Genomic DNA, 12,023 nt, shown 5'->3' on the forward strand with positions numbered 1-12,023 from the left:
TCTTACTGATCCTCACCAGCCATTCCCAGTGCATCTACAGCACCACAGACATCGGTGCTCTGGGCTTTCCCTGACCAACAGGGCTTCGACGTTTACCACCCGCTGCACCTGGGCGCCCACTGAAATAAAACCCCTAAAAATGACGAACATCGGACGATTGCTCCCACACCGAAAGTGCCAGCCAGTAAAGCTCTTGCTGCTGCTCCCCGGCCATTGGCAGCGCATCTACAGCACCACAGACATCGGGGCTCCGGGCTTTCCCTGACGAACAGGGCTTCGACATTTACCACCAGGTGCACCTGGGATCCCACTGAAAAAAAAGCCCCGAAAAATCACGAACATCGGACGATTGCTCCCACACCGAAAGTGCTAGCCAGTCAAGCTCTTGCTGCTCCTCACCAGCCATTGGCAGCGCATCTACAGCACCACAGACATCGGGGCTCCAGGCTTTCCCTGACCAACAGGGCTTCGACATTTACCACACGCTGCACCTGGGCACCCACTGAAAAAATATACCCAGAAATCACAAACGTCGGGTGATTGATCCCACACCTTAAGTGCCAGGTAGTCACGCTCTTGATGCACCTCAGCGGCCATTGGCAGTGCATCTGCAGCACCACAGAGATTGGGGCTTCGGGCTTTCCCTGACCAACATGGCTTCGACATTTACCACCAGCTGCACCTGGGCGCCCACTGAAAAAAACCCCGAAAAATAAAGAACATCGGACGATTGCTTCCACACCGAAAGTGCCAGCCAGTCAAGCTCTTGCTGCTCCTCACCAGCCATTGGCAGCGCATCTACAGCACCACAGACATCGGGGCTCCGGGCTTTCCCTGACCAACAGGGCTTCGATGTTTACCACCCGCTGCACCTGAGCGCCCACTGAAAAAAATCTCAAAAAATCACGAACTTCGGACGATTGCTCCCACACCGAAAGTGCCAGCAACACAAGTTCTTGCTGCTCCTCACTGTCCATTCCCAGCGCATCTACAGCACCACAGACATCGGGGCTCCGGGCTTTCCCTGACGAACAGGGCTTTGACATTTACCACCAGCTGCACCTGGGTGCCCACTGAAAAATAATCCCGAAAAATCACGAACGTCGTACAATTTCTCCCACACCGAAAATGCCAGCCAGTAAAGCTCTCGCTGCTCCTCACGGGCCATTGGCACTGCATCTACAGCACCAGAGACATCGGGGCTCCGGGCTTTCCCTGACCAACAGGGCTTCGACATTTACCACCAGCTGCACTTGGGCGCCCACTGAAAAAAATCTAAAAAAATCACGAACATCGGACGATTGCTCCCACACCGAAAGTGCCAGCAACACAGGCTCTTGCTGCTCCACACAGGCCATTGGCAGCGCATCTACAGCACCACAGACATTGGCGCTCTGGGCTTTCCCTTACGAACAGGGGTTCGACATTTACCAACAGTTGCAGCTGGGCGCCCACTGAAAAAAACCCCCGAAAAGTCACGAACATCGGACGATTGCTCCCACACCGAAAGTGCTAGCCAGTCAAGCTCTTGCTGCTTTCCACCGGCCATTGGCAGCGCATCTACAGCACCACAGACATCGGGGCTCCGGGCTTTCCCTGACCAACAGGGCTTCGTCATTTAGCACCAGCTGCACCTGGGCGCCCACTGAAAAAAAAACCCGAAAAATCACGAACATCGGACTATTTCTCCCACTCCGAAAGTACCAGCAACACAAGCTCTTGCTGCTCCTCACCGCCTATTCCCAGCGCATCTACAGCACCACAGACATCAGGGCTCCGGGCTTTCCCTGACCAACAGGGCTTCAATGTTTACCACCAGCTGCAGCTGGGCGCCCTCTGAAATAAAACCACGAAAAATCACGAACATCGGACGATTGCTCCCACACCGAAAGTGCCAGCAACACAAGGTCTTGCTGCTCCTCATGGGCCATTGGCAGCGCATCTACAGCACCACAGACATCGGGGCTCTGCGCTTTCCCTGAAGAACAGGGCTTCGACCTTTAACACCAGCTCCACACGGGCGCCCAGTAAAAGTAAAATCCCAAAAAATCACGAACGTCGGACGATTGCTCCCACACCGAAAGTGCCAGCCTGTCAAGCTCTTGCTGCTCCTCACCAGCCATTGGCAGCGCATCTACAGCACCACAGGCACGGGGGATCCGGGCTTTGCCAGACCAACAGGGCTTCGACGTTTACCACCAGCTGCACCTCAGCACCCACTGAAAAAAAACGCCGAAAAATCACGAACGTCGGACGATTGCTCCCTCATTGAAACTGCCAGCCTGTCAAGCTCTTGCTGCTCCCCACCGGCCATTGGCAGCGCATCTACAGCACCACACACATCGGGGCTCCGGGCTTTCCCTGACGAACAGTGTGTCGATGTTTACCACCAGCTGCACCTGGGCGCCCACTGAAATAAAATCGCGAATAATCACAAACGTTGGATGATTGCTCCCACACCGAAAGTGCCAGCCAGTCAAGCTCTTACTGATCCTCACCAGCCATTCCCAGTGCATCTATAGCACTACAGACATCTTGGCTCCGGGCTTTCCCTGACCAACAGGGCTTCGACATTTACCACCAGCTGCACCTGGGCGCCCACTGAAAAAAAACCCCGAAATATAACGAACGTCTGACGATCGTTCCCACACCGAAAGTTCCAGCAACTCAAGCTCTTGCTACTCCTCACCGCCCATTCCCAGCGCATCTACACCACCAGAGACACCAGGGCTCTGGGCTTTCCCTGACGAACAGGGCTTTGACATTTACCACCAGCTGCACCTGGGCGCCCACTGAAAAAAAACCCCGAAAAATCACGAACGTCGGACGATTGCTCCCACACCGAAAGGGCCAGCAACTCAAGCTCTTGCTGCTCTTCACCGGTCATTCCCAGCGCATCTACAGCACCACAGACATCGGGGCTCCGGGCGTTCCCTGACTAACAGGACTTCGACGTTTAGCACGAGCTGAACATGTGCGCCCACTGAAAAAATATCCCGAAAAATCACGAACATCTGACGATTGCTCCCACTCCGAAAGTGCCAGTCAGTCAAGCTCTTACTGAACCTCACCAGTCATTCCCAGCGCATCTACAGCACCACAGACATCGGGGCTCCGGGCTTTCCCTGACCAACAGGGCTTCGACATTTACCACCAGCTGCACCTGGGCGCCCACTGAAAAAAAAACCCGAAAAATCACGACCATCGGACTATTTCTCCCTCACCGAAAGTACCAGCAACACAAGCTCTTGCTGCTCCTCACCGCCTATTCCCAGCGCATTTACAGCAGCACACACATCAGGGCTCTGGACTTTCCCTGACCAACAGGGCTTCGACATGTACCACCAGCTGCACCTGGGCGCCCTCTGAAATAAAACCCCGAAAAATCACGAACATCGGACGATTGCTCCCACACCGAAAGTGCCAGCCAGTCAAGCTCTTGCTGCTCCTCACCAGCCATTGGCAGCGCATGTACAGCACCACAGACATCGGGGCTCCGGGCTTTCCCTGACCAACAGGGCTTTGACATTTACCACCAGCTGCACCTGGGTGCTCCCTGAAAAACAATCCCCAAAAATCACGAACATCAGGCTATTGCTCCCACACCGAAAGTGCCAGCAACACAAGGTCTTGCTGCTCCTCATGGGCCATTGGCAGCGCATCTACAGCAACACAGACATCGGGGCTCCGGGCTTTCCCTCACGAGCAGGGCTTTGACATTTACCTCCAGCTACACTTGGGCGCCCACTGATAAAAATCCCAAAAAATCACGAACATCGGACGATTGCTCCCACACCGAAAGTGCCAGCCTGTCAAGCTCTTGCTACTCCTCACCGGCCATTGGCAGCGCATCTACAGCACTACAGACATCGGGGCTCCGGGCTTTCCCTGACCAACAGGGCTTCGACATTTACCACCAGCTGCACCTGGGCGCCCACTGAAAAAAAACCCCAAAAAATCACGAACGTCGGACGATTGCTCCCACACCTTAAATGCCAGCCAGTAAAGCTCTTGCTGCTCCTCATGGGCCATTGGCAGCGCATCTACAGCACCACAGACATCAGGGCTCTGGGCTTTCCCTGACCAACAGGGCTTCGATGTTTACCACCAGCTGCACCTGGGTCCCCACTGAAAAAAAATCGCTAAAAATCACGAACATCGGACGATTGCTCCCTCATTGAAAGTGCCAGTCAGTCAAGCTCTTGCTGCACCACAGCGGCCATTGGCAGCGCATCTACAGCACCACAGGCACGGGGGATCCGGGCTTTCCCAGACCAACAGGGCTTTGACGTTTACCACCAGCTGCACCTCAGCACCCACTGAAAAAAACCCCGAAAAATCACGAACATCGGACGATTGCTCCCTCATTGAAACTGCCAGCCTGTCAAGCTCTTGCTGCTCCCCACCGGCCATTGGCAGCGCATCTACAGCACCACACACATCGGGGCTCCGGGCTTTCCCTGACGAACAGTGTGTCGATGTTTACCACCAGCTGCACCTGGGCACCCACTGAAATAAAATCGCGAATAATCACAAACGTTGGATGATTGCTCCCACACCGAAAGTGCCAGCCAGTCAAGCTCTTACTGATCCTCACCAGCCATTCCCAGTGCATCTATAGCACTACAGACATCTTGGCTCCGGGCTTTCCCTGACCAACAGGGCTTCGACATTTACCACCAGCTGCACCTGGGCGCCCACTGAAAAAAAACCCCGAAATATAACGAACGTCTGACGATCGTTCCCACACCGAAAGTTCCAGCAACTCAAGCTCTTGCTACTCCTCACCGCCCATTCCCAGCGCATCTACACCACCAGAGACACCAGGGCTCTGGGCTTTCCCTGACGAACAGGGCTTTGACATTTACCACCAGCTGCACCTGGGCGCCCACTGAAAAAAAACCCCGAAAAATCACGAACGTCGGACGATTGCTCCCACACCGAAAGGGCCAGCAACTCAAGCTCTTGCTGCTCTTCACCGGTCATTCCCAGCGCATCTACAGCACCACAGACATCGGGGCTCCGGGCGTTCCCTGACTAACAGGACTTCGACGTTTAGCACGAGCTGAACATGTGCGCCCACTGAAAAAATATCCCGAAAAATCACGAACATCTGACGATTGCTCCCACTCCGAAAGTGCCAGTCAGTCAAGCTCTTACTGAACCTCACCAGTCATTCCCAGCGCATCTACAGCACCACAGACATCGGGGCTCTGGGCTTTCCCTGACCCATAGGGCTTCGATGTTTACCAGCAGCTGCACCTGGGTGCCCACTGAAAACAAATCCCCAAAAATCACGAACGTTGGACGATTGCTCCCCGTCGTAGCTCAGCCCCAACGGGGACCAGACTACGCAGTCTCTCTCTCACTCCGCCCAGTCTCCGAGAGAATAGGATGAGATTTGACAAACAAAAGAAAACCAGAAAAAAAACCAAACACGCGGGTTGAGATTGAAAAAAAAGTAAATTTAACAGTAATGACCGAAGAAAACAAGACGGGGATGGAACACAAATACAGTACAATAGCTCACAACAGATCTCCACATCCAGTCTCTTCCAAGTAGCAGGGGGCCTCCCTTCAACACCCTCCTCACTTATATACTGAGCATGATGTCAGATGGGATGGAATAGCCCTTTGGCTAATTTGGGTAAATTAACTCCAGCTGTTAGCTAATTAGTTAACTATCCCAACCATAGGGGCTACCAGCTTCAGTTCTCCACCCAGCTCAGGTAAATATTAACTCTATCCTGGCCAGAACCAGGACACTCCGACACCGAAAGTACCAGCCAGTCAAGCTCCTGCTGCTCCTCACCGCCCATTCCCAGCGCATCTACAGCAGCACAGACATCGGGGCTCCGGGCTTTCCCTGACTAAGAGGACTTAGATGTTTACCACCAGCTGAACATGGGCGCCCACTTAAAAAAAAAACCCAGAAAATCACAAACGTCGGACGATTGCTCCCACACCTCATGTGCCAGCCTGTCAAGCTCTTGCTGCTCCTCCCCGGCCATTAGCCGCGCATCTACAGCACCACAGACATCGGTGCTCTGGGCTTTCCCTGACCAACAGGGCTTCGACGTTTACCACCCGCTGCACCTGGGCGCCCACTGAAATAAAACCCCTAAAAATGACGAACATCGGACGATTGCTCCCACACCGAAAGTGCCAGCCAGTAAAGCTCTTGCTGCTCCTCCCCGGCCATTGGCAGCGCATCTACAGCACCACAGACATCGGGGCTCCGGGCTTTCCCTGACGAACAGGGCTTCGACATTTACCACCAGGTGCACCTGGGATCCCACTGAAAAAAAAGCCCCGAAAAATCACGAACATCGGACGATTGCTCCCACACCGAAAGTGCTAGCCAGTCAAGCTCTTGCTGCTCCTCACCAGCCATTGGCAGCGCATCTACAGCACCACAGACATCGGGGCTCCAGGCTTTCCCTGACCAACAGGGCTTCGACATTTACCACACGCTGCACCTGGGCACCCACTGAAAAAATATACCCAGAAATCACAAACGTCGGGTGATTGATCCCACACCTTAAGTGCCAGGTAGTCACGCTCTTGATGCACCTCAGCGGCCATTGGCAGTGCATCTGCAGCACCACAGAGATTGGGGCTTCGGGCTTTCCCTGACCAACATGGCTTCGACATATACCACCAGCTGCACCTGGGCGCCCACTGAAAAAAACCCCGAAAAATAAAGACCATCGGACGATTGCTTCCACACCGAAAGTGCCAGCCAGTCAAGCTCTTGCTGCTCCTCACCAGCCATTGGCAGCGCATCTACAGCACCACAGACATCGGGGCTCCGGGCTTTCCCTGACCAACAGTGCTTCGATGTTTACCACCCGCTGCACCTGAGCGCCCACTGAAAAAAATCTCAAAAAATCACGAACTTCGGACGATTGCTCCCACACCGAAAGTGCCAGCAACACAAGTTCTTGCTGCTCCTCACTGCCCATTCCCAGCGCATCTACAGCACCACAGACATTGGGGCTCCGGGCTTTCCCTGACTAACAGGGCTTCGACGTTTACCACCTCCTGCACCTGGGCACCCACTGAAACAAAACCTTGAAAAAAAACGAACGTCTGACGATTGCTCCCACACCGAAACTGCCAGCAACTCAAGATCTTGCTGCTCCTCACTGTCCATTCCCAGCGCATCTACAGCACCACAGACATCGGGGCTCCGGGCTTTCCCTGACGAACAGGGCTTTGACATTTACCACCAGCTGCACCTGGGTGCCCACTGAAAAATAATCCCGAAAAATCACGAACGTCGTACAATTTCTCCCACACCGAAAATGCCAGCCAGTAAAGCTCTCGCTGCTCCTCACGGGCCATTGGCACTGCATCTACAGCACCAGAGACATCGGGGCTCCGGGCTTTCCCTGACCAACAGGGCTTCGACATTTACCACCAGCTGCACTTGGGCGCCCACTGAAAAAAATCTAAAAAAATCACGAACATCGGGCTATTGCTCCCACACCGAAAGTGCCAGCAACACAGGCTCTTGCTGCTCCACACAGGCCATTGGCAGCGCATCTACAGCACCACAGACATTGGCGCTCTGGGCTTTCCCTTACGAACAGGGCTTCGACATTTACCAACAGTTGCAGCTGGGCGCCCACTGAAAAAAACCCCCGAAAAGTCACGAACATCGGACGATTGCTCCCACACCGAAAGTGCTAGCCAGTCAAGCTCTTGCTGCTTTCCACCGGCCATTGGCAGCGCATCTACAGCACCACAGACATCGGGGCTCCGGGCTTTCCCTGACCAACAGGGCTTCGTCATTTAGCACCAGCTGCACCTGGGCGCCCACTGAAAAAAAAACCCGAAAAATCACGAACATCGGACTATTTCTCCCACTCCGAAAGTACCAGCAACACAAGCTCTTGCTGCTCCTCACCGCCTATTCCCAGCGCATCTACAGCACCACAGACATCAGGGCTCCGGGCTTTCCCTGACCAACAGGGCTTCAATGTTTACCACCAGCTGCAGCTGGGCGCCCTCTGAAATAAAACCACGAAAAATCACGAACATCGGACGATTGCTCCCACACCGAAAGTGCCAGCAACACAAGGTCTTGCTGCTCCTCATGGGCCATTGGCAGCGCATCTACAGCACCACAGACATCGGGGCTCTGCGCTTTCCCTGAAGAACAGGGCTTCGACCTTTAACACCAGCTCCACACGGGCGCCCAGTAAAAGTAAAATCCCAAAAAATCACGAACGTCGGACGATTGCTCCCACACCGAAAGTGCCAGCCTGTCAAGCTCTTGCTGCTCCTCACCAGCCATTGGCAGCGCATCTACAGCACCACAGGCACGGGGGATCCGGGCTTTCCCAGACCAACAGGGCTTCGACGTTTACCACCAGCTGCACCTCAGCACCCACTGAAAAAAAACGCCGAAAAATCACGAACGTCGGACGATTGCTCCCTCATTGAAACTGCCAGCCTGTCAAGCTCTTGCTGCTCCCCACCGGCCATTGGCAGCGCATCTACAGCACCACACACATCGGGGCTCCGGGCTTTCCCTGACGAACAGTGTGTCGATGTTTACCACCAGCTGCACCTGGGCGCCCACTGAAATAAAATCGCGAATAATCACAAACGTTGGATGATTGCTCCCACACCGAAAGTGCCAGCCAGTCAAGCTCTTACTGATCCTCACCAGCCATTCCCAGTGCATCTATAGCACTACAGACATCTTGGCTCCGGGCTTTCCCTGACCAACAGGGCTTCGACATTTACCACCAGCTGCACCTGGGCGCCCACTGAAAAAAAACCCCGAAATATAACGAACGTCTGACGATCGTTCCCACACCGAAAGTTCCAGCAACTCAAGCTCTTGCTACTCCTCACCGCCCATTCCCAGCGCATCTACACCACCAGAGACACCAGGGCTCTGGGCTTTCCCTGACGAACAGGGCTTTGACATTTACCACCAGCTGCACCTGGGCGCCAACTGAAATAAAACCCCGAAAAATCACGAACGTCGGACGATTGCTCCCACACCGAAAGGGCCAGCAACTCAAGCTCTTGCTGCTCTTCACCGGTCATTCCCAGCGCATCTACAGCACCACAGACATCGGGGCTCCGGGCGTTCCCTGACTAACAGGACTTCGACGTTTAGCACGAGCTGAACATGTGCGCCCACTGAAAAAATATCCCGAAAAATCACGAACATCTGACGATTGCTCCCACTCCGAAAGTGCCAGTCAGTCAAGCTCTTACTGAACCTCACCAGTCATTCCCAGCGCATCTACAGCACCACAGACATCGGGGCTCTGGGCTTTCCCTGACCCATAGGGCTTCGATGTTTACCAGCAGCTGCACCTGGGTGCCCACTGAAAACAAATCCCCAAAAATCACGAACGTTGGACGATTGCTCCCCGTCGTAGTTCAGCCCCAACGGGGACCAGACTACGCAGTCTCTCTCTCACTCCGCCCAGTCTCCGAGAGAATAGGATGAGATTTGACAAACAAAAGAAAACCAGAAAAAAAACCAAACACGCGGGTTGAGATTGAAAAAAAAGTAAATTTAACAGTAATGACCGAAGAAAACAAGACGGGGATGGAACACAAATACAGTACAATAGCTCACAACAGATCTCCACATCCAGTCTCTTCCAAGTAGCAGGGGGCCTCCCTTCAACACCCTCCTCACTTATATACTGAGCATGATGTCAGATGGGATGGAATAGCCCTTTGGCTAATTTGGGTAAATTAACTCCAGCTGTTAGCTAATTAGTTAACTATCCCAACCATAGGGGCTACCAGCTTCAGTTCTCCACCCAGCTCAGGTAAATATTAACTCTATCCTGGCCAGAACCAGGACACTCCGACACCGAAAGTACCAGCCAGTCAAGCTCCTGCTGCTCCTCACCGCCCATTCCCAGCGCATCTACAGCAGCACAGACATCGGGGCTCCGGGCTTTCCCTGACTAAGAGGACTTAGATGTTTACCACCAGCTGAACATGGGCGCCCACTTAAAAAAAAAACCCAGAAAATCACAAACGTCGGACGATTGCTCCCACACCTCATGTGCCAGCCTGTCAAGCTCTTGCTGCTCCTCCCCGGCCATTAGCCGCGCATCTACAGCACCACAGACATCGGTGCTCTGGGCTTTCCCTGACGAACAGGGCTTCGACGTTTACCACCCGCTGCACCTGGGCGCCCACTGAAATAAAACCCCTAAAAATGACGAACATCGGACGATTGCTCCCACACCGAAAGTGCCAGCCAGTAAAGCTCTTGCTGCTCCTCCCCGGCCATTGGCAGCGCATCTACAGCACCACAGACATCGGGGCTCCGGGCTTTCCCTGACGAACAGGGCTTCGACATTTACCACCAGGTGCACCTGGGATCCCACTGAAAAAAAAGCCCCGAAAAATCACGAACATCGGACGATTGCTCCCACACCGAAAGTGCTAGCCAGTCAAGCTCTTGCTGCTCCTCACCAGCCATTGGCAGCGCATCTACAGCACCACAGACATCGGGGCTCCAGGCTTTCCCTGACCAACAGGGCTTCGACATTTACCACACGCTGCACCTGGGCACCCACTGAAAAAATATACCCAGAAATCACAAAATTCGGGTGATTGATCCCACACCTTAAGTGCCAGGTAGTCACGCTCTTGATGCACCTCAGCGGCCATTGGCAGTGCATCTGCAGCACCACAGAGATTGGGGCTTCGGGCTTTCCCTGACCAACATGGCTTCGACATTTACCACCAGCTGCACCTGGGCGCCCACTGAAAAAAACCCCGAAAAATAAAGAACATCGGACGATTGCTTCCACACCGAAAGTGCCAGCCAGTCAAGCTCTTGCTGCTCCTCACCAGCCATTGGCAGCGCATCTACAGCACCACAGACATCGGGGCTCCGGGCTTTCCCTGACCAACAGGGCTTCGATGTTTACCACCCGCTGCACCTGAGCGCCCACTGAAAAAAATCTCAAAAAATCACGAACTTCGGACGATTGCTCCCACACCGAAAGTGCCAGCAACACAAGTTCTTGCTGCTCCTCACTGTCCATTCCCAGCGCATCTACAGCACCACAGACATCGGGGCTCCGGGCTTTCCCTGACGAACAGGGCTTTGACATTTACCACCAGCTGCACCTGGGTGCCCACTGAAAAATAATCCCGAAAAATCACGAACGTCGTACAATTTCTCCCACACCGAAAATGCCAGCCAGTAAAGCTCTCGCTGCTCCTCACGGGCCATTGGCACTGCATCTACAGCACCAGAGACATCGGGGCTCCGGGCTTTCCCTGACCAACAGGGCTTCGACATTTACCACCAGCTGCACTTGGGCGCCCACTGAAAAAAATCTAAAAAAATCACGAACATCGGACGATTGCTCCCACACCGAAAGTGCCAGCAACACAGGCTCTTGCTGCTCCACACAGGCCATTGGCAGCGCATCTACAGCACCACAGACATTGGCGCTCTGGGCTTTCCCTTACGAACAGGGGTTCGACATTTACCAACAGTTGCAGCTGGGCGCCCACTGAAAAAAACCCCCGAAAAGTCACGAACATCGGACGATTGCTCCCACACCGAAAGTGCTAGCCAGTCAAGCTCTTGCTGCTTTCCACCGGCCATTGGCAGCGCATCTACAGCACCACAGACATCGGGGCTCCGGGCTTTCCCTGACCAACAGGGCTTCGTCATTTAGCACCAGCTGCACCTGGGCGCCCACTGAAAAAAAAACCCGAAAAATCACGAACATCGGACTATTTCTCCCACTCCGAAAGTACCAGCAACACAAGCTCTTGCTGCTCCTCACCGCCTATTCCCAGCGCATCTACAGCACCACAGACATCAGGGCTCCGGGCTTTCCCTGACCAACAGGGCTTCAATGTTTACCACCAGCTGCAGCTGGGCGCCCTCTGAAATAAAACCACGAAAAATCACGAACATCGGACGATTGCTCCCACACCGAAAGTGCCAGCAACACAAGGTCTTGCTGCTCCTCATGGGCCATTGGCAGCGCATCTACAGCACCACA

The sequence above is a fragment of the Chlamydotis macqueenii genome, unplaced genomic scaffold (genome assembly GCF_036417535.1).
Source record: "Chlamydotis macqueenii isolate bChlMac1 unplaced genomic scaffold, bChlMac1.mat HAP1_SCAFFOLD_238, whole genome shotgun sequence".
NCBI classification, from domain to species: Eukaryota; Metazoa; Chordata; class Aves; order Otidiformes; family Otididae; genus Chlamydotis; species Chlamydotis macqueenii.